General features: G+C 44.0%; 1 long non-coding RNA gene across 1 annotated transcript in view; it reads left to right on the top strand.

Annotated features, from left to right (window-relative positions):
- LOC123385576 overlaps window positions 1-20965 on the top strand; it is a 32916-nt gene extending 11951 nt beyond the window's left edge. Inside the window, exon 3 of the long non-coding RNA XR_006598396.1 lies at window positions 18614-20965. This is a non-coding gene — a long non-coding RNA (uncharacterized LOC123385576). The remainder of the gene's footprint in view (window positions 1-18613) is intronic.
- Window positions 20966-21492: the final 527 nt, after the last annotated feature.

Here is a 21492-nt window from a genome sequence, read left to right as displayed (position 1 = left end):
ATATCTTAACAATATTGAGACTTTGAAGCCATGAGTATATGTCTCCGCTTGCTAGTTCTTGAAAAATTTCTCTCTGCAATGTGCTGTGGTTTACCGGGTTCTGGTCTTGCTCATATTTTTGTTAAATTTATATGCCAAGTATTTTATTTTTTTTGATGCCAAAATAAATGGCATTGTTTTCAAAATTTTGTTTGCTGCTAGAATATAGGACGAAAATTATGTTTTGTGTGCTGACTAAATATCTTGTGACTTTTCTAAATCCTCTTATTAGTTCTGGTATTTTTAATTTTTTTTTTAACGTTTATTTATTTTTGAGACAGAGAGAGACAGAGCATGAACGGGGGAGGGTCAGAGAGAGAGAGGGAGACACAGAATCGGAAACAGGCTCCAGGCTCTGAGCTGTCAGCACAGAGCTCGACGCGGGGCTCGAACTCACGGACTGCGAGATCATGACCTGAGCCGAAGTTGGACGCCCAACTGACTGAGCCACCCAGGCGCCCCAGTTCTGGTGTTTTTAATAAAATTTCATAGAATTTTCTATGTACATATTGACATTATCTGTGAATAGAGAGGGTTTAAAATTTTTCTTTTCAAACGTATTGCTTTTTATTTTTTTTTCTTTCTGTATTGCATTGGCTAGGGCATCCAGTACACTGTTGAATAGAAACTGGGAGAGGAGACGTTTTAACCTTGTTCTCAATTGTAAGAAGAAAGTATTCAGGCTTCTGTCATTAAGTTTGATGGGGTAACTGTAAGCTTTTCTCCATCTCAGAATGATGAAGTGTAAGCTTTTCCCCCGTATCAGAATGATGAAGTTTCTATCTTTAGTTTGTTTACTTTTTATCATGAATAGGTATTGAATTTTCTCAACTAATTTTGCTACATCTATTAATGCGATCATATGGTCGCAATTCTCCTTTATTCTGTTACTATGATACCTTGCATGGGTAAATTGTTAAATGGCAAACCAATCTGGCATTCCTGGAATAAATCCCCATTTGTCATGATAATAGTATTCTTTTCATATATTTCTGGAAATTGATGTGCTAATATCGGATTAAGGATGTTTGCATTTATGATCATAGGGACTGTATGTCTGTCGTTTTCTTTCTTTGTTATAGTTTTGTCTAGTTTTTATAACATGGTGACATTGCCCTCATAAAATGAGTGTAGAAGTATTTAATACTTTTCTATTTTCTGGGAAAGATTTGTAAGAGAGATATACTACTTTCTTCCATAGACACTTGTTAGGATCTAGATATGGAGTTTTCTTTGTAGAAGGTTAATGGGCTAGTCAGGCTTTTTATTTCTTCATGAGTCAGTATTGATACTTAGTGTACTTCAAAGAATTTGTCCGTTTTATCTAGGTTGTAGAATTTGTCGGACTAAACTTGTTTATAATGTTATCTTATTTCCTTTTAATGCCTGTATTGTCTGTAGGAGTTTCTTTTCTGTACACTTCATGTTGATAATTTGTGTCTTCTCTCTCTTTTTTTTAAAATTTTTTTTTAACATTTATTTATTTTTGAGACAGAGAAAGACAGAGCATGAACGGGGGAGGGGCAGAGAGAGAGGGAGACACAGAATCGGAAGCAGGCTCCAGGCTCTGAGCCATCAGCCCAGAGCCTGACGCGGGGCTCAAACTCACGGACCGCGAGATCGTGACCTGAGCTGAAGTCGGACACTCAACCGACTGAGCCACCCAGGCGCCCCTTCTCTCTCTTTTTTTGATCGATCCAGCTTGAGTGTATCAGTTTTGTTGGCCTTTTTAAAGAACCATCTTTTTGTGTAATTGTTTCTCTGTTGTTTCTCTATTTTCTATTTCACTGCTTTAGCTGCATATCACATTTTAATTTTCAAATATTTAGAGATCCTCCAAATATCTATTTGTTATTGATTTCCACTTTTCTACATTATGGCCAGAGAACATAGTTTGTATACTTTAATTATTTTGGATTTATTGACTTTTTAACAGCTCAGCAAAGGATCTATATTAGACAATGTTCAATGTGCACTTGCAAAACATAAATATTCCATAGCTGTCAATTAGGCCAAATTGATTGATAGTAATGGGCATTTGTTCTTTCAACAATTGAAGGAGAGTGTTAAAATATCAACCTGTATTTCTGGATTAGTATATTCCTGTTTTTGTCTCTGCCATTTTTTGCTTCATGTATCTTGAAGCTCTGTTAATAGCTGCATGTATCATTAACGTTGTTATCTCTTCTCGATGAATCGATCTTTCATATTTATGAAATGCCCCATATTTAAGACTGCCACTTTGCTATTTGTTTTCCATTTATCAGAAAGCATTATTTCTTGTTTTCTTATTTTCCTCCCTTCTTTTGGATTGTGTATTCTGTCATGTTGTGTGTTTTTTTTCTCGTCTATTGGCACATCACCTGTACCTCTTCACTTTATTTTTTTAGTCATTGCCCTGAAAGTTTCATTAGGCTTCTTTAAATACAACCCGCCCTGAATTAATATTATACTGCTTCATGTATAAAAGCCTCAAAAGAATATAACTCATTTACCCCCATTTTTTAATGTCCTGTTGTTTTACATTTTACTTCTCTATAAAACCAACAGGATGCTGTTACTCTTTTTGTGTTAAATAGTTCAGTTATCTCTTAAAGAAATTAAGAGAAGACAAAAAAAAATAGTTCTAACAAAGTTACCATTTCTTGCGCTCTTGATTTCTTCACGTGAATCCAAGTTGCATTCGGATGGCTTTTCCCTTTAGCCGGAAGAAATTCCTTCAGTATTTTCATGGTGGAGTTATGTTAGAAACAAAATCTCTCGGCCTTTTAAACTCTAAAAATATCATATTGCTTTCTTTTTTTATTGTGGTAAAATACACGTAACGTAAAATTTACCATCTTACCCATTTTTAAATGTACAGTTCGGTGTTGGGAACTATATTCACATTGTTAGGCAATCCATCTCCAAATATCTTTTCATCTTGCAAAACCGAAACCCTGCATTCATTAATTTCCCCATCCCCCTCCTCCTAGCCCCTGGCAACCACCATTCTGCTTTCTGTCTCTATGAATTTGATTACTTTAGGCACCCCAAATGAATGGAATCATGTAGCATCTGTCTTTCTGTGACTTTCTTATTCCACTTTGCATAATGCCTGCCAGGTTAATCCAAATTGCAGCATGTGTCCACATTTCTGTCCTTTTAAGGTTAAATAATATTCCACCACGTTTTGCTTATCCATTTATCAGTTGATAGATTCTCGTATTGCTTCCGCCTTCTGGCTATTGTAAACGATGCTGCTGTGCGCATAGGTGTACAAATATGTTTTTCAGACCCTGCCTTCAATACTTTTGAGTCTATACCCAGAAGTGGAATGGCCAGATCATGTGGTAATTCCATTTTTTTTATTTTTTGAGGAGCTGCCATACCCTTTTTCATAGCAGTTGCCTTGAATTTCATTCCCACCATTAGTGCACAGCGGTTCCAAATTTTCCACATCCTTGCTAACACTCATGGTTTGGTTATTTTCTCTTTTTTGGTGGTTTGTTTGGCAGCCATCCTAATGAGCATGAAGTGATATCTCATTGTGTGGTTTTGATTTGTATTTCCCCAATGATGAGCGATGTTGAACATCTTTTCATGGGTTTGTTTGCCACATGTATATCTTCTTTGGAAAAATGTCTATTCAATTTCTTGCTCATTTTTAATTTGGGTTGCTTTTTGTTGTTGGTAAGTTGTAGAAGTTCTTTGTATATTCTGGATATTAAGCCTTTATCAGATATATGCTTTGCAAATATTTTATCTCATTTGGTAAGCTGTTTTTTTAACTCTGTTGCTTGTGTCCTTTGATGCACAGAAGTTTTAAATTTTGATGTAGTTCAATTTACGCATTTTCACTTTTGCTGCTTGTACTTTGGCATCATATCCCAGAAATTATTGCTAATCCAATGTCATAAAGCTTTCTCCTATTTTCTTGTAAGAGTTCATAGCTTTTAGTTCTTACATTTAGGTCTTTGATCCATTATGAGTTAGTTTTTGTATATGGTGTGAGGTAAGGATCCAACCTCATCATGTGGCTATCCAGTTTTCCTAGCATCATTTGTTGAAAAGACTGCCCTTTCCACACCGAATGGTCTTGGCACCCTTGTTGAAAACAATTTGACCTATATGTGAATATTGATTTCTGGGCTCTTTTATTCTATTCGTCTGTATGTCTTTATACCAGTATCACACAATTTAGATTGTGGTGGCTCTATTGCTTATTTTTGATAGATATTTTCTTTGGGTATATCATTTTAAACCAACATGGGTTTTTGTTTATCTGTTTGCCTTCTTTTTTTGGCACTGTAAAAATGTATTATCGTTTTCTGGTGAGAAGTTGTTACTTGTGAGAAGTTAGCTACCATTTTTGTTGCTGTTTTCTTTTATGTAATGTTTATTTGTTCAGTAAAGGATGTTGACAGTTTTGCTGAGATATGTAGCCAGCAGTGAAATATTTGCTTGGAGTTGTAGATTGCAAAAGTGATTAAAGTCTCTGTGTTTTAGCTTTTTACTAATTCAAGAAAAATTACTTTCCCCAATTTGGCGGATGTGGTGAAAGTTTACTGAGTGTATACTAAGTAGCCACTTAGGATAGATACTGTTTTTAAAATACATTGAAATACCCGAGTTGATTTCCAATGAACCATATATCTATAGGTTGGTATTTATATGCATATGTCCCCGGCATAAGAACAATACCTACTCCAGAATTATCTGTAGAGCTCTGTTGTCTGGTAGCATTTCAAGAATGGAGCTGAGAACTATTCTCTGGTTTTCGTGGCCGATGGAACATTTAGATTGACAAGACACTATTACTTGAGAGAGGCATCACCAAGTCCTCATGTTCTGCCTTCACACTGCCTTCTGAGAATGATTGGAAGTCCAGACACCCATTCCCTTTAGCGACCCTCCTTCTCCCCGCGACTCATCCACAGGGTATAATCAGGGCCTAGAGTATTCTTCACAAATATCAGGTTTCACATCTTGTGTACAGCCCCAAATCACACTGGGGCATCTCAACAGCAAGTCTACTGAGGTGAAGAGCTGCCTCTCCTGCATTCCTTCTTGCCCCAACCCCCCCTCTCTTGAAGAGTGTTCATACATCCCGCGTGTTCACAGAAACAAGCATCAGGTAACAGGCATATGTGAAGTCCGGACGTCGAATGGCTCATACACACCTCAAAATGGAAATCCTGATTGACCCCTACACTCTCTTCAAACTGCTATTCTTTAGGCTTCCCATTTCATGAATGACACTCCACAAACTCTGTGATGCGTGAAACCTGCAGCTCATTCTTAATTCCTTCTTTCCCTCACCTCCCCCGACCTCTGCCCATCTAACACCTCAGTGACTCCTACTGTATGTTTTCCTTCGGGAGCCAAAGCACGTCGTATCAGTTTATTGGTCATCCCACTGGTCAAGTGACCGTCTCCTGCCCAGACCCAGCAATTACTGCCCCAATGGTCTCCATCATATACCCTGGCCTCCCTCTGACTTCTTCTTCCCAGCAGTCAGTTGTCCTTCCTAGATATAAACTGAACACTGTTGCCCTTCTGTTTAAAATTGTACAATGCGGGAGGGGACAGCGAGGGTGGTGCCTGGGGGGCTCAGTCGGTTAAGCATCCAACTCTTGGTTTTGGCTCAGGTCACGATCTCATGGTTCACAGGATCAGCTCTGCCTCAGCTCCTGCGCTGACAGCATTGAGCCTGTTTGGGATTCTCTCTCTGCCCTTCCCTCCCCGCCCTTCTCAAAAAATAAAAACATAAAAAAATTTTTTTAATTGTACAATGGTTTCCCATATATTTTAAAACTTTTTTTAATGTTTATTTATTTTTGAGAGAGAGAGACCAAGTGTGAGCGGGGGAGGGACAGAGAGACAGGGAGACACAGAATCCGAAGCAGGCTCCAGGCTCCGAGCTGTCAGCACAGAACCCATGAGCGGTGAGATCGTGACCTGAGCCAACGTCAGACACTTAACCGACTGAACCACCCAGGTGCTGAGGCTTCCTGTATGTTCTGAGTGGAATGTAAACCCATTCCCATGGCTTACACAGTCCTACATGACCAGATCTCTGTCTACCTCTCCAATGTCATGTCCTTCTACCTCACCTTCCACCTCACACACTACACTTCGGCCACACCTTCATCTCCTTGAGCCAGCAAAACCTTCCCCGTAATGCCCCCGCCCCCTTTCACGTGTTGTCTCCTTTGCTCAGAACATTCTCCCTCCCCCGCCATGTGTCACGGGCACGTTTTCACTCTTCAGGCCTTCCTTTCCCTGAATAATGAACACTCGGTCTAACTTGAACTTCTTAGATTATTAACCATCATGGATCCTGCTTGTTTCCTTCAGAGCAATTAAACATGGGTTTGATTACTTGCTCATATTTATACTTCAGCGCACCTGCAAACTTCTAGATGGCAGAAACTGCTGTTTTGTTCACCATCACAAGCCTGGAGACTATAGGTTGGGCACTTTGTCAATATTGGACAATTGAATTCATGAACTATTAGTGGCCCAATAAAACAGCTTTTCCCCTAAAAAGAACGCTCGGCCCTGATGTAAAGTCAAGCCCTTACACTCAAAGCAGAACCTGCTTGCAACTCCTCAGGTAGAATTTTTGTTCCAGCTTATAAAAAATGTTAAGGACTATTCTCCGCAAGACACACTGCTGCTACACTAGGGAAAATAAGACAGATAAATTTCTTGTCTTGTGGGTATGGATGGCCCTTTGGCTGAATTGCACACTCGTCCCGATCAGAAGCAATCGTCAATATCAGTTAGTGTCCAGAAGGAAGTACTGTGCCCACCTTGACCCGCCCTTGGTGGGGTGTGGGGACATTCCCACTGCAAGGTTTCACCTGCCCAAAGACACTTGTGACTCATCAGCACTAGAGATTCTGCCCAACTGGCTGGAGGTGAGCACGATCAGGAGCGCTGTTGTATGTGACCCCCAAAAATGCGGATATGAAAAATGCAATGGTAGGTACACGTTGGATGAAGAAGGTGCTGGTGCTAGTGTGTGTGTGTGTGTGTGTGTGTGTGTGCTCGCGTGCCTGCCATTAACACCCTTGAGAAATTTACTTTGGTTCAGAGAATGTTAGAGCTTAAAGGAATTCAGGGAGTGACAAAACCGACGAAATCTGTGGGCAGATTAGAAGTCAAAGGCCAGTCTTTTAGGGAGCCGGCCATATTCGGTGAAAGCAAGGACCTAGGGAAATGAGCGACGGGGAACACCAGGGCAGGGCAGCGGCCAGGTTAGGAGAGTTGAGCCCAGCGGTGCGTGGCATTACTGGGAGACCTGATCAGAACCCGAGCAGGGCAAGGCAGGGCGCAAACTGGCATCTTAGCCTTTCCTTTCCCTGGCAATCCTCCCTCCCACCCACTCTTCCAGACAGGTTCAACGAAGAAGGGATAGAGTCACCCTGAAAGAATTTTCCAAGGCTGTGAGTGGATCGAGAGTAGTGCACTTAATTAAAGAGAGAGCACCCAGATGGGCTTTCTAGTCACTGGAATGTGAAGAACTTTGTTATAGAGTGTGACAAAAAATTCACATAAACAGACTCCCTGGGAAATGAGGTCATGTTTTCAGAGTGCAATAATACAAAGACGGCTTGGTGGGAGCTCCAGGTACTTCCTCCCTCTCCCCACTCCCCTGTCATGCCTGTGCTTTGCTTTGGCCTCACCCCTCACCCTTTCAAAATCTCTTGTGCAAGCAACTGGAAGGGGAGGTGCTGAGATAGAAAGAGAGGTGGTGAGGACCCAAGATGGGAGAAGGGGGTTTATGCGGGGGGCCAGCAAGAGGATGAGGGCCGAGAGATGTAGGGGGGATGGAAGAAGCATGACAGGTATTCCAATAAGGTTAGGCCTACGACGTCCTCCTAAGCAGCAAACTATCAAAACAAGGCTGTAGCCACCACTCTTCTCAAGGGACATTTTCCTCTGAAAAACTACAGAGAATGCCACCTAGAAGAAAGCTCTCTGGCTGGGCATGGGAGTCCACCATGGTGGTGCTGGTCCGGCACGATTGGCCACGTGACCCTGTGCAAATCTGTAGCCTCCAATCCTTGTAGAAAAGGAGAAGGTTGGATGGGAGAGCTTGCGTGGTCCTCTCAGCTCTGCTCTCTGATACTTCATAGTATGAGATGGAGGAGAAGCCGGCTGGGAGGGAAGGCCCCAACAAGCATCGTCCTTAGGACCCAGGCTTTTATACTGTAGTAACCCTTGTGCTGTGAAGCAGTCCAGGGAGCCAGAGCCAAAAACTCTTGTCTGGCCAAGACTTGAAAGTGACTAAAAAGCACATCCTCATGTGTCACCAACTCACCAGAGCAAGAAAACCCTGTGAGGCCAAAGGTCTAAGAGGATTGTTGGATTGAGAGGTGAGGATGGGACCGGTCTGGGTGGTTTTAGATCCCCTGCCAAGACTTTCATAAGCTTCTGGTAGACTCTCTGGTGGGGTTTTTGAGCCAGGAGTTTCAGAGGCGAGACGCATGGATGTTTCTCAGTCCATGGTTGACCCAGTTCTCCACCCCCAACCTCCCCTCCCCCAGGGCTCCAGGCCTTGGGCTGCTGCAAGGTGGGATGGGCCCAGCAGAGCTGTGGCCCCCTCAGACACTGAAGAAGAGCCCCTTCACCCTCTTCTGATGACAGCTGCAGGCACCGGTGCAGGCTGGAGGTGGTGCCATGAGGTAAAATGGGCTCGTCCTGCTGACTGTTCAGGCCATGAGATGCCATCTCCATCTGTGGCATAGAGTTGGCAATCCCTTCAGCCCCCAGGGCCACAGAACGAAGAGCTAGGCAGTGTATTGGATCATCTCTCTTCGCTCTTCTAGATGCATTTTCTACTATGAATCGCCACATGCTGGGTCTCAGGAGCTGCCCCTGATGGACTCACCAATGAGCCCTCTTGTTCATAGGCACCTGCTGGGCATGGTTAAAGGGAGACGTTGGCAAGAACGGGAAGAGAGTGAGACCTGGGTCCAGCCCCCATACTTTCCATTTGCCCCTCCAGATCCACTTCCCCCCGTCTCTAAGGAGATTTCTAATGAGAACATTACTTTAAAAACTACACAGAGACCAGTCACGCATATTGTAAATGACATAATATGTGTGCAACAATCAACTCATGGAATTCGGGAAGGCTGATTAGAATTGACATTGACAGGCAGGTTTGAAGAATTCTGTCAAATCTATGATTTGCTGCCCACCCCGCGTTCTCATCATAAATACCCCTTGGGTTTTTCCGAGGGCCTCCCTCTCACTGTTCCTGGCCATTTTAGTTTATTCCCTCATTGAATACCAGTCAGCCCAACTCTCGATGCACCACCACAATGGGTGACTTCCCATGGTCAAGGGGGCTTCAAGTTTTGGTTTATATTGAAGGCAAAGTCAAAGGCATGCGTGTAGAGTTTGAGCTTCAGGCCGTACAATTAAGAGTCTCTTCATTCATGCTGCCACTCCTGTACTGAACCTCCCACTGGCCACGCTTACCAGGCACCTGCATTTTCAGCCTGGAAAATATATGTAAGGATTGACTATGAGGCATCCCTCTCTGGTCATGAGACGTCTCACCCTTCTAAAATACTACCTCAAAATCCACCCAAAGTTTAGGACTTCAAACTTGTCCACAGGGATTTTCTTCAGAGCTAGTTTCTAGGCACATTAGAGATTAGTTTCTTGGGGCGCCTGGGTGGCGCAGTCGGTTAAGCATCCGACTTCAGCCAGGTCACGATCTCGCGGTCCGTGAGTTCGAGCCCCACGTCGGGCTCTGGGCTGATGGCTCAGAGCCTGGAGCCTGTTTCCGATTCTGTGTCTCCCTCTCTCTCTGCCCCTCCCCTGTCCATGCTCTGTCTCTCTCTGTCCCAAAAATAAATAAACGTTGAAAAAAAAAATTAAAAAAAAAAAAAAAGAAATTAGTTTCTTGTTTTACAGTCAAACATATACTCCTTTTATCTTTCCCTCCACCTTCAGGGATTCCATGCCCTGTGATGACTCTCTCCCTCCCTCCCTCCCTCCTTCTCTCCTTCCCCGTTTTTCCCCCTTCCCTTTCTCTCTTCCTCCTTGGACACAGGCCAGAGGGCATGGAGAAATGAGTTGTGCAGTTGTTGGTGTGGAAACGGGGTCCGTGTGGAGGACTGGACTGCGGGGTCAGCCTGGTCTTGGAAACGTAGGGATCACTTGACAAAGAGCAGCCCTTCTGAAAGCCGATGGTTACATCTATGTTCACATCTTCCCAAAGGAGCATGAGACTGGCTGTCTGAGACCAAGAACCCAGATCCGTAGAGAATTAGGAGGGAGATGCTGGACGACGGGCTTCCTCTCTGTTAAGACTACGTGCAAACAGCAACTTCCGGCCGAAAGGAAAGGAGGGAATCCTGGACAAAACACAAGCCATCAAGCCAACATAAGGGGGGTTCATCCTTGTGCAGGGGACTTTGAACAAACATCCAAGAGGCCTGATCACAAATTTGCCCCTCTTCTGGTTGAGCGGTCTGTTCATTTTTGGCCGGGCCTCCATCCAGGCTGAGTGAACTAAGTAAACAAGAAGCAGCAAAGTTTTTACTGCTAAGCAAATACACAGGAAAAGAATGACCATTAAAAGCTCAATTATTGGCTGTAAATTACAGACATTAAAAGCTGTCGTGGAGGTGTTTGGAGACACAGGAGAAAGGGCTGATACCTAAACTCCAGCTGTTCAGTAGCTCTTGACCATGGTCACAAAGCTGTCCCTGAGCCTCAGAAATGTCCAACACGAAATCAGATGGCTCGCAGGTGTAGTGGCATTTTTTTTTTCCCCTCTTTTTTTCGGGAGATGTTCTCTTAAGGGGGATAACTTATCTTCTGGTGGCCCATGTCAAGAGGATCAATGTCAGGAAAAAACAATGTTTGTTTCCTTTGTATTTTAAGACTTCCTATTTTTGGCATCCTTCCTTGAGAATGGCTTTATCTCAGTACAGAGACCAGGAAGTCAATTGTGTTGGCTGGAGCATCCTCTGGGCCAAGCCATGTCTTGGGCTGCAGACGGTCCATCTGAATTCCTGCAACTCTGTCAGTGTGGGCAAGCTCCACTCTTTGTGTCGCTGCGAGCAAACGAGATTTTTTCAGTGCTGTTGCTAACAATAGAGCAAACGACATTGTCAATGTCCAGGGAGTTGTTGTGGTAGTGGGTGGATGGTCTGATGGCTATAACTAACATTACTGTTTCATTTTATTCTCCAAATTCAGTTGTTAATGAAGATCTTAAAGAAACGCCGTTCTTATCAAAATGATTTAGAAAAAGGACTTCATCGTGTGTGGTTGCTCTGTAAAAAATGGGTGTTTACCCTCAGATTTAGCACTGTCTGATTTAAATGGTTTTTTATGTTTTTATTTTTGAGAGAAAGAGAGGGCAAGTGGGGGAAGGGCAGAAAGAGCGGGACAGAGGATCTGAAGCAGGCTTTGTGCTGACAGCAGCGAGCCCATGTGGGGCTCGAACTCACGAACCACGAGATCATGACCTGAGCTAAAGTCAGATGTTCAACTGACTGAGCCACCCAGGCACCCCTACCAGTGCCTTAATTTAAAAATTTTGCTCTGTAGGGGGTGCTCAGTCGGTTAGGTGTCCGACTTCTGCTCAGGTCATGATCTCATTGTTTGTGAGTTCGAGCCCTGAGTCGGGCTCTGTGCTGACCGCTCAGAGCCTGGAGCCTGCTTGGAATCCTGTGTCTCCCTTTCTCTCGCCCCTCCCTCGTTCATGTTCTGTCTCTCTCTGACTCTCAAAAATAAATAAAACATTAAAAATTAAAAAAAAATTTTGCTTTCTAGAATGTTCTTTTTCTTATATTAAAAAAAAATAGAAAACAAAGAATAAGATCATACCACACATATATTTCCATCACCCAGAGTCATCAACTTAATATTTACTGGGTTTGCTTCTGGCTTTTTTTTTTCCCCTCCTCCTTGATTTTCATTTTTTTAAATAACTGAAGCATCACCGAGGTGGTGAAAGTTTGCTTTAACCACCGTTTTGGTCTCACCACACAACTATGCAATGATACCATAAGTTTGGTGTGTGGGATCCAAGACCATTTTCTAAATTTTCTTTTTTTTTTCAACGTTTATTTATTTTTGGGACAGAGAGAGACAGAGCATGAACGGGGGAGGGGCAGAGAGAGAGGGAGACACAGAATCGGAAACAGTCTCCAGGCTCTGAGCCGTCAGCCCAGAGCCCGACGCGGGGCTCGAACTCCCGGACCGCGAGATCGTGACCTGGCTGAAGTCGGACGCTTAACCGACTGCGCCACCCAGGCGCCCCAACCAAGACCATTTTCATATCTGACATAAAATATATCCCCAGAAGATACAGGATACACTTTTATGTGCATTTTGCTTTTTTTCTTTAAAAAATGTTCTATTATACTAAGAACACTTCACATGAGATCTCTCCTCTTAGCAAATTTTTAAAAAGTTTTAATTTTAAGTCTAGTGAGTTAAACATAGTGTTGCATTAGCTTCAAGGGTGCAATGTAGTGATTCAACAATTTCATACACCACCCAGTTCCCAGCATGACAAGTACACTCCTTAATCCCTATCACCTGCTTAAAATATTTTTACCAATCTGATGGGGGAAAATGGTATATTGTTCTTGGTTATACTTCTCTGATTACTACTGGAAATGATGTTTGCTAGCACGTGTATAGCAGTTGGGGCCAGCTACCTTTCAAGCAGTTAATTTGTATTAATTCATTTTATTCTTCCAATCCTAGGAGGCAGGGAGCTCTTTTGCTAGTTTAGGAAAACTGGACACAGAGGTCAAGTTACCTGCCAAGGTCACTGACCACCACACTTCCTCTACTATAAATTTCCCGTTAATAACCTTTACCCATTTTTTTTTCTATTGTGTTGCTGATCTTTTTTATTACTGGTATCTAGGATTTTTGAAAAATAGAGTCCAATCAGACAAAGGGTTAGTATCTGAAATCTGTAAAGAACTTCTCAAACTCAACGCCCAAAAAACAAATAATCCAGTGAAGAAATGGGCAAAAGACATGAATAGACACTTTTCAAAAGAAGGTGTCCAGATGGCTAACAGACACATGAAGAAACGCTCCACATCACTCATCATCAGGGAAATACAAATCAAAACCACAATGAGACACCACCTCATACCAGTCAGAATGGCTAAAATGAACAACTCGGGAAACAACAGATGTTGGCGAAAGGGGATCTCTTCTGTGATGCTGGTGGGAATGCAAACTGGTGCAGCCACTGTGGAAAACAGTATGGAGGCTCCCGAAAAAATTAAAAATAGAACTACCCTATGACCCAGCAATGGCACTACTAGGTATTTATCCATGGGATGCAGGTGTGCTGTTTCAAAGGGACACATGCACCCCCATGTTTATGGCAGCACCATCGACAATAGCCAAAGTATGGAAAGAGCCCAAATGTCCATCGATGGATGAATGGATAAAGAGGATGTGGTATATACATACAATGGAGTATTACTCGCCAATTAAAAACAATGAAATCTTGCCATTTGCAACTACGTGGATGGAACTGGGGGGTATTATGCTAAGCGAAGTAAGTCAGTCAGAGAAAGACAAATATCATATGACTTCACTCATAGGAGGACTTTATGATACAAAACAGATGAACATAAGGGAAGGGAAGCAAAAATCATAGAAAAAGAGGGAGGGGGACAAAACAGAAGAGACTCTTAAATACAGAGAACAAACTGAGGGTGGCTGGAGGAGTTGTGGGTGGGGGGTGGGCTAAACGGGCAAGGGGCACTGAGAAAGACACTTATTGGGATGAGCACTGGGTGTTCTATGTAGGGGATGAATCACTGGCTAACTAACTTGGATCTAAATTAAAAAATAAAAGTAAATAATAATAAAAATGTAGTCCAGATGCTTTTTTTTTTTTGTCTATTATACGTGTTACAAATAACTTCTCCAGGTCTGCCACTTACTCGTGGAGCTTGTTTATAGTGGCGTCTTCACATTTTCCGAAGCATTTTTCACTTGTGCTATGTCTGCCTTTCATTCATTCATTCATTCATTCAGTATTTATTGCTCACAGTGCGTGGCACCAATGAAGGTGCCATGGGGAAGTCTGACTCGTTCCAGTGGGAGATAACAGGAAGTACGCCAGCAACCAAGGAAATGTAGGTCTGCTGGTGATAAGTTCTATGGCAGAAAAGAAAATAGGAGAAGGGAAGAGAGGCTACTGAACGTGAGTGGGCTGGGGCTGGGGGGAAGGAAGGGGGGAAGTCATTGCTCTTGTATATCAGGTGTTTGGGGAAAGCCTCACCAGTGGAGTGGCACCGCGTGACCCGAGGACGCACGGGAGCGAATCTAGCGATTTCTTGGTGGTGAGTGCTTCCGGCAGAGAGAGGAGCCAGTGCCAAGGCCCTGAGGTGGAAAGCAGCCAGTGTGTCTGCGAAACCGCAACAAGGCTAGTGTGGCTGGAAAGGGGGGTGCAAGGGGAAAAGCAATGGGAGATGAGGTCCCAGAGTAGAGGAAGGGGGTGCATAGGGCTCTGGAGGCCACTGTACTTACTTCAAGTGAGCTCATGTAAACCTTCTCAGGCTCTGGGAAGTTCTGTAAGTTGCCAGGATCACATAGTGGCAGAGCCCAGTGTGAAGTCCCTTCTGATTCCAGTGTTCTTATATCACGTGACAGCTGCCTGAAGTCCTGCCTTCTTTCTTTGTTACAGAAAGAAACTAGGAGGAGAATGCCTAGGTAAATGCAAAAAAACCCAAATTCTGCTGGGTCGCCACCTGCCTTGATTTGCTGGGTACCAAGGGCTTCCTGGGGATGCCTGTCTTTTAGTGCTAAAACTGGGACAGTCCTGGCCAAAGTGGGGTGGGGGGGGGTAGGTAGTCACCCAACAAGTTGACTGAAAAGTGGGGAGCATGTACCAGTTTGTTGCTTTAAGCCTTGGACTCTCCAGAGTGCTATGCCACCGCTTGTAGAGAATGCCCAAGATCTGGAACCTTCCCAAGCCAACCTCAGGTCAAGAACTCAGGGTCGCTGCTGGAACTCTCACTTAAATGTCATTGGATACACAGGGGTTACCTGAAGGTGGTGGGATTACATAAAGTCGTTTTATACTTTAAAATTTGCACTATGAATATATATTACATTGTTGACCATGAAAAATGTAATGCGGTAAAGTATTAGTTCATCTTTATTATATTTTAAAAGATTTTTTTTTTGGCAGGCTATCTTTTTTTTCTTTTAAAGTTTATTTATTTTGAGAGAGAGAAACAGTGCATGAGCGGGGTGGGGGAGGGGCAGAGAGAGAGGGGGAGAGAGAGAGAGAACCCCAAGCAGGCTCCGAGCTGTCAGTGCAGAGCCCGACGTGGGGTTCAGTCTCATGAACCCGTGAGATAATGACCTGAGCTGAGATCAGGAGTCGGTCACTTAACCAACTGAGCCACTCCGGTGCTCCCATCTTTATTCTCGTTATCCTGAATGCACACTTCCCAGCACATAGTAAGTGCTCAATAAAATTTTTCTGAATAGCAAATATAGCTGTATAGAAGAAGACGCTTCGTGAAACACCAGTTATGGGTGCAGCCTCTGAAGGACTAATGCTATTCACGGTTCTCAAATGTTGTTGCACCAGAATTACCTGGGGGGCATGTTAAAACTTGAACTGTTGGACCCACCCCCAGAGTTTCTGACTCAGTTGTCTGGGGCAGGGCTCCACAGTCTGCATTTCTAATGCGTTTCCAGTCGAGGCTGTTGCTGCTGCCCATGCTGATGGGGTGGGGGGGAGACAACCACAGTTGAGAACATCCCATCTCTATTAATTAATCGGTTAACTAAATACTGGCTAATTGTTTTTCGGTGCTAGTGTGGTCAATGAACCATCGAGTATAACCTTGTTGAAAGGTCTCCACTGATTCATGCAAGAATTCATTCCTTCTTCATTCTTCCAGTGAGCAATCATCTCTTTCCCTCTCTCTGACAGGAGACACCCAGAGGTGTAGGAAACACACGTATTGCCCTTTAGGTGCTGAGAGACTTCAAGACGCATTAAGTTATATTGTTTGGTTCTTAACTGCCCTAGTAAGGAATTAAATTAAGGAAGAAAATTAAAAAACAAACTTTAAATAGAATATGTTGTTTCTCGTCAATTCATGAAAATGGACTGGCTTTGATAAATGTTCCATAGGCTTAAATGTACGTGTGTGTGTGTGTGTGTGTGTGTGTGCATGTGGCGGGTGTGGGGGGGTGCCCTTTATGAATTTAGCTGTTTAGAGTATAGGGCAAATGGGGCCAACTCCATGGACTCAGGCCAGCCAATCACATGGAATCACAGGTGGAAAATAATCAGAATAAATGTAAAGTCCTGTGTTTGAGCTTTAACACACACACACACACACACACACACCCCAGAACTCAAGGGCAGCTGATGTGAAAAGACCTGGGAGTTTTCACTGGCTTCTATCCAAAATTCATGTATAGCAAATCAACTTATTTAACTTCCTAGGGATTTATTTTACAACTAGTTTATGTTGGAAGGTTAACAGGGAGGGAGGAGCACTGCCTAAGATTAGACTTCTATGGACTCTTTGTGTACCCACGCACGTACACTTCTACACACAGCGAGCAATTTGTACATTTTGCTTTGACAAAGTTTCTTGGCGAAGTTATCACACACAAGTGCTCTCTGGTAGTGCTTCTCAAAGTGCGGTCTGCGGATCACCAGAGTTAGCATCGCCTGAAAACTTGCTAAGTGTACGGATTCCTAGGTCCCGCCCTTGCCTTCCTAAACCAAGATCCCCGGGGATGGGTTCCACACTCTGCCTCACTTTAACAATCCCAGGTGATTCCTTTGCACGCTGAAGCTTGAGAACCCTGCTCTAGGTCCGAAAGGCAGTCTTCTTAGGAAAATCTTGGGTTTACCCACAGGTATGGGGTCAGCCCACCTGTGGCTAGTCTGTCATCTGACTGGGTTTCTTAACTTCCATGTCAACTCCATTCTTTCCCTTTCCCCTCCCACTCACTGTTGACCATCAACAGAGAAAAGCTGTCTTCCTGATTTTCTTTTTGCTTTAGTTGCTGGGGAGCTCAGTCACAAAATTGGAGCCTTTCAAGGGCACCGTCCCCGAGTTTATGGCGAACATTTTGTGTTACAGCATCACTCTTGGTTCCATTCTCTTTTCCCACGCTGGCTTCCCTTTCCTCCTTTCACTGAAAAATCCTCCTGTCCTGTCCGCATTTCTGTAAACCTCACCCACTTCTCTTTGGCACAGGATAAGGTAGAAAGGAACAATACAGAACCCCGCAAATTAGTATTTATATGTTGTTAGGCAGTTATGTATGGAATAAAACAAGGTCTGCGAATCGCCCAATGAACAAAGAATCGCATTAAGATCAAGGAAGAAAAACTGCGTGAGACTGTGATTTGCACCCATCAAATGACTTATTCATTTTTATCTTCTTCTGGGAACTGGAGCTGAAAGAGAAATTGTACTAAGAGTCTGAGTAACGAGGTTACTCTTAGCAAGCTTGATGCTTATTAGATGCATCATCCGTTCCTATGGTGAAGCCCTATCCCCCCAAGGTAACTCTATTTGGAGAGGAGCCCTTAATGAAAGAAATTAAGGTTACACGAAGTCCTAAGGGTGGGGTTCTGATCCAATAGGATTAGTGTCCTTATAAGAGGAGACACCAGAGACCCATCCACGAAAACCCACGAGAAGCATATATCTGAAGCCAGGAAGACAGCTCTCATCAGCAACCCACCATCCTGGACCTGACCTTGGACTTTCTAGTCTCCAGAACTGCGAGAAAGAAATTTCTGTTGTTGGAGTTACACAGTCTATGGGGTTTTGTTATGGCAGCCCAAGCAGACCGGTGTGTGTGTGTGTGTGTGTGTGCGTTTAAATGGACCAAAGAGTAGGGGCATCTGGGTGGCTCAGTTGGTCAAGAGTCTGACTCTTGATTTCGGTTCAGGTCACGATCTCACGACTCCTTAGTTTGAGTCTGGCATCTGGCTCTCTACTGTCAGCACAAGAGCCTGCTTTGGATCCTCTGTCCCCCCCCCCCACCTCCCTTGCTCATCCTCTCCCTCTCTCTCTCTCAAAAAATAAAATGAATCCACATTTTTTTAAAAGTGGACAAGAGAATATGAAAGGAAAATAATATTAGTTTCTTATTATTGAATGTCTAACCAAAGAATTAGGCACATATTGAAAGAAAATGAAACTAAGAGGAAGAATAGGCTACTTGTAACAACTCTCAGGAGTTCTGGGTTGAAGTTTATGGAAATTTCCTCTTCCTCTTGTATCCACAAAATAAAAACCAAAATAATGAGCCTATGCCTTTTCTTTCCTTTTTTTTTTTTAAATTTTTTTTTTCGACGTTTATTTATTTTTGGGACAGAGAGAGACAGAGCATGAACGGGGGAGGGTCAGAGAGAGAGGGAGACACAGAATCAGAAGCAGGCTCCAGGCTCTGGGCCATCAGCCCAGAGCCCGACGCGGGGCTCGAACTCACGGACCGAGAGATCATGACCTGAGCCGAAGTCGGACACTTGACTGAGCCACCCAGACACCCCAGAGTTATTTCCTACCTTTGATTTTGACAGGGGAGCCCAAACTCGAAAGTGGGTCCTGTACTGAATCACCTCCCAAGGCAAAGAAGGCCATCCTGGGACTGCTGGCTTCTCAAGTCACTGCCAACCGATCAGGCCAGCTGGAGCCACCAACTAGGCTTAGAGCTTTGATCTGCAATCAAGTTGTACCAAACAGGTTGGAAAACCGCCTGATCGCTCCCTGATACTCCAAAAACACTGAAAAATGTTCTAACAAGGAGACCACGTTGGGACAAACTGACAGGAACCTCTTTGCGGGGCTAATAACCCCCTATATAGACGTCCTAGAATTCCTGTTTCTGACTCGTGATTAGTTGAACGTCCTCCCGTGGGTGTGCATTTGCCTTTAACTCCTCTGCTCACTCCCCAGATCACCATACTCCAGGGAAGTGTGACTCCCTTGTGAGTTCATGGAGAAGCTAAGGTGGTCAGGGACCTCTGGCCATTGAAGTATCCCTCGGGCACTGTGAAGTACCTGTAACAGTCCTAGAGTCCACAGAGAAGGAGTGAGATGAGTCCTGGGAAGGAAAGAACTAAGAGAGAAGGTTTGCCGATGATGCAATCAAGGGAACCGCAATCAGGCGGGAAGTAACTTTTCACTTTTCTTGGTGTCGTTCTCTACGCCAGTTTCTTATGATAGCCGTTTGCTACCTAATGCCCACCCCAACTACCCGATCGTCCCAGGAGAGCGGTAGTGACGAGGTGAGCCCCATCTGTAGCATCCTAGACAAAGGCAGAGATTCTCCTAGTTCTTAATCACTCGCTTTTCTGCCTGAGCGCCCCTTCCCCATCTGTGATCATACCTCTCCTCAACTTTCACATAAGCCCTGGCTTTATTTCATATACTCCTCACAGCGCCTGCACAGACACCACTCTTCTCCCTTCTCATAGGGGAGGAAATAGTGACTTGCCCAGACCACGGAGTGAGGCACCTGCACTCCTGACTCAGCCATACCCCCGCCTCGTCACAGTGGGAGCACTGCTCCTTCGACAGGCACTCGTCACCACCTGAATGTTTCCCCCACTGTTCATCCTCCCCTGAGAGGTCAGAAAAATAGAGGGTGTTTCACTTCTGGTCTAAAACTAACAAAATGCTTTCCCTTGATTCAATCCTTTTCTATTCTATGACGTGTTCCTTTTTTGTACCTTTGACCTTTCGTTCTGGACTCACTCCTTTTCATGAACAAACATATGGTCCTTTTCACCCCCTTGTGCAAAATAATATTTTCCATTTCAGTGATTTATTTAGCAGAATGCTGATGCCATGAAACTCAGACTCTGGAAGGGGCGATGAGATATGGATTAGTGTTGCATGGACATTAGATGCACAGAGTTCAAGGAGGGAGAGAGTGCTTATCACCAGAGAGGTGGTAGGTTTTCGTAGAGGACCTGGGCTAGAAGACTAGCCTTCTGGGTGTCTGGGAGAACTTCTGGGAGAACTTCTGCAGGCAGAAATTGGAAAGGGGGCACCAAGCAGGGTGAACACCATAAGAAAAGGCATAGAGGCAGGACAGCCTACAGAATACCTGGCAAAGGGTGTGTGACCAGTTTGGGTGGGCACAGGGAACACTGGGGAGAGGTAGAAGGTGAGGTTTTATCCTAGGATAAAACCTCATAGGTAACAGGTAGGAACGTGGCATTGGGCAATGTGAATTGGGGAGATTATTCTGGTGGCAAAGTTTAGGATAGATCAGAATTCGGTACACTGAAGGTGGAAAGGACTAGTTGAGAGGCTACTGCAATAGTCCAGGTAACAACTACTAAATTCCTGTTCTGTCCTCGAATAGTAACAACAGCATCGGGAAAAAACTCGGATGTTTGAGAGACATTTTAGAGGTGAAAGTCACTGTTGTTCGGGGCAAAGGGAAGGGGAACTCAAAGATATCTTAGCCTGAGCGCATGTAATGTGAAGATGATGATGTTGAACAGAAACAGAAAGTTATAAAGATGAGCAGGCTTATAGGAGTAGGGCACGAGTTCGGTTTTGACCATGTTGAGGTACAGCTGTCAGTGGGACATTCCTGATGAGACCGAATCCAGCAGGCATGTTGAAACCTGGCAACTCTGGAAAGCAGTCAGAGTTGGAAATACACAGTCGAGAACATTTTGCACGTAACCAGAAGTTCTTAGAAAGTGCAGAGCGTTTAGCAAGGGTGCAAGTGGGAGGGACGTGAGATTGAATAGAAACCATGTTGTATTCACCCCCTCAACCCAACCCCCTTTCTTGCGTGCGATGGGGGCTCAAGAAATATCAACGAGATAAATGAATTGTGAGATGCTCATTGTATGTTTGCTAAGTTAATAAAGGAAAGAAGTAAATAAAAAACCCAAATGACGGGTGATGAATTTACGAAGCGCTGTATGAATGAATGAGAAGATAGGAAGGCTCAGGGCATACTATTGGGAATATGATGTGGAATGTATTTTTGTGAGATTTCACCAGAGCTTGAAGACATTTTGATAGGAAAGGAGCTAGCAGGCTATGCCACAAGCATGCTTACTCGCATAGAGTAGCCAACGTGCCCTCTCTGCCCCTGGGGATTTCTGGGACATTGCAGAAGTTTTCTGGCTTCTGAGCCTCTGTTTCCTGGCTACGTCCAGTTCTGGGCCATCTTTTGTTTCATTCAGTCTCAAATCAGAAGATCCTCTTGGATCCTGGCTCTCAGCTGGGAAATGGAAACTATTTGTGCTGCCATGAAGGAAGCTTTCTGCATCTGGCAGGGTCTCCGGGCTGGAACCAGCATAAAGGGAAAATTAGGAAATAATCAAGCAGGCTGTGCTCTCGGTGTATTTCATTGTTAGTATTCCAGTTACGGGGAGGACGTCTAAAGCTCTTCCTGGTCTACTGCCTTAAACATGACACGCAACAATAA

Source organism: Felis catus, chromosome B2 (assembly GCF_018350175.1).
Source record: "Felis catus isolate Fca126 chromosome B2, F.catus_Fca126_mat1.0, whole genome shotgun sequence".
NCBI lineage: Eukaryota > Metazoa > Chordata > Mammalia > Carnivora > Felidae > Felis > Felis catus.
This window is presented reverse-complemented; position numbering and strand designations above follow the sequence as displayed.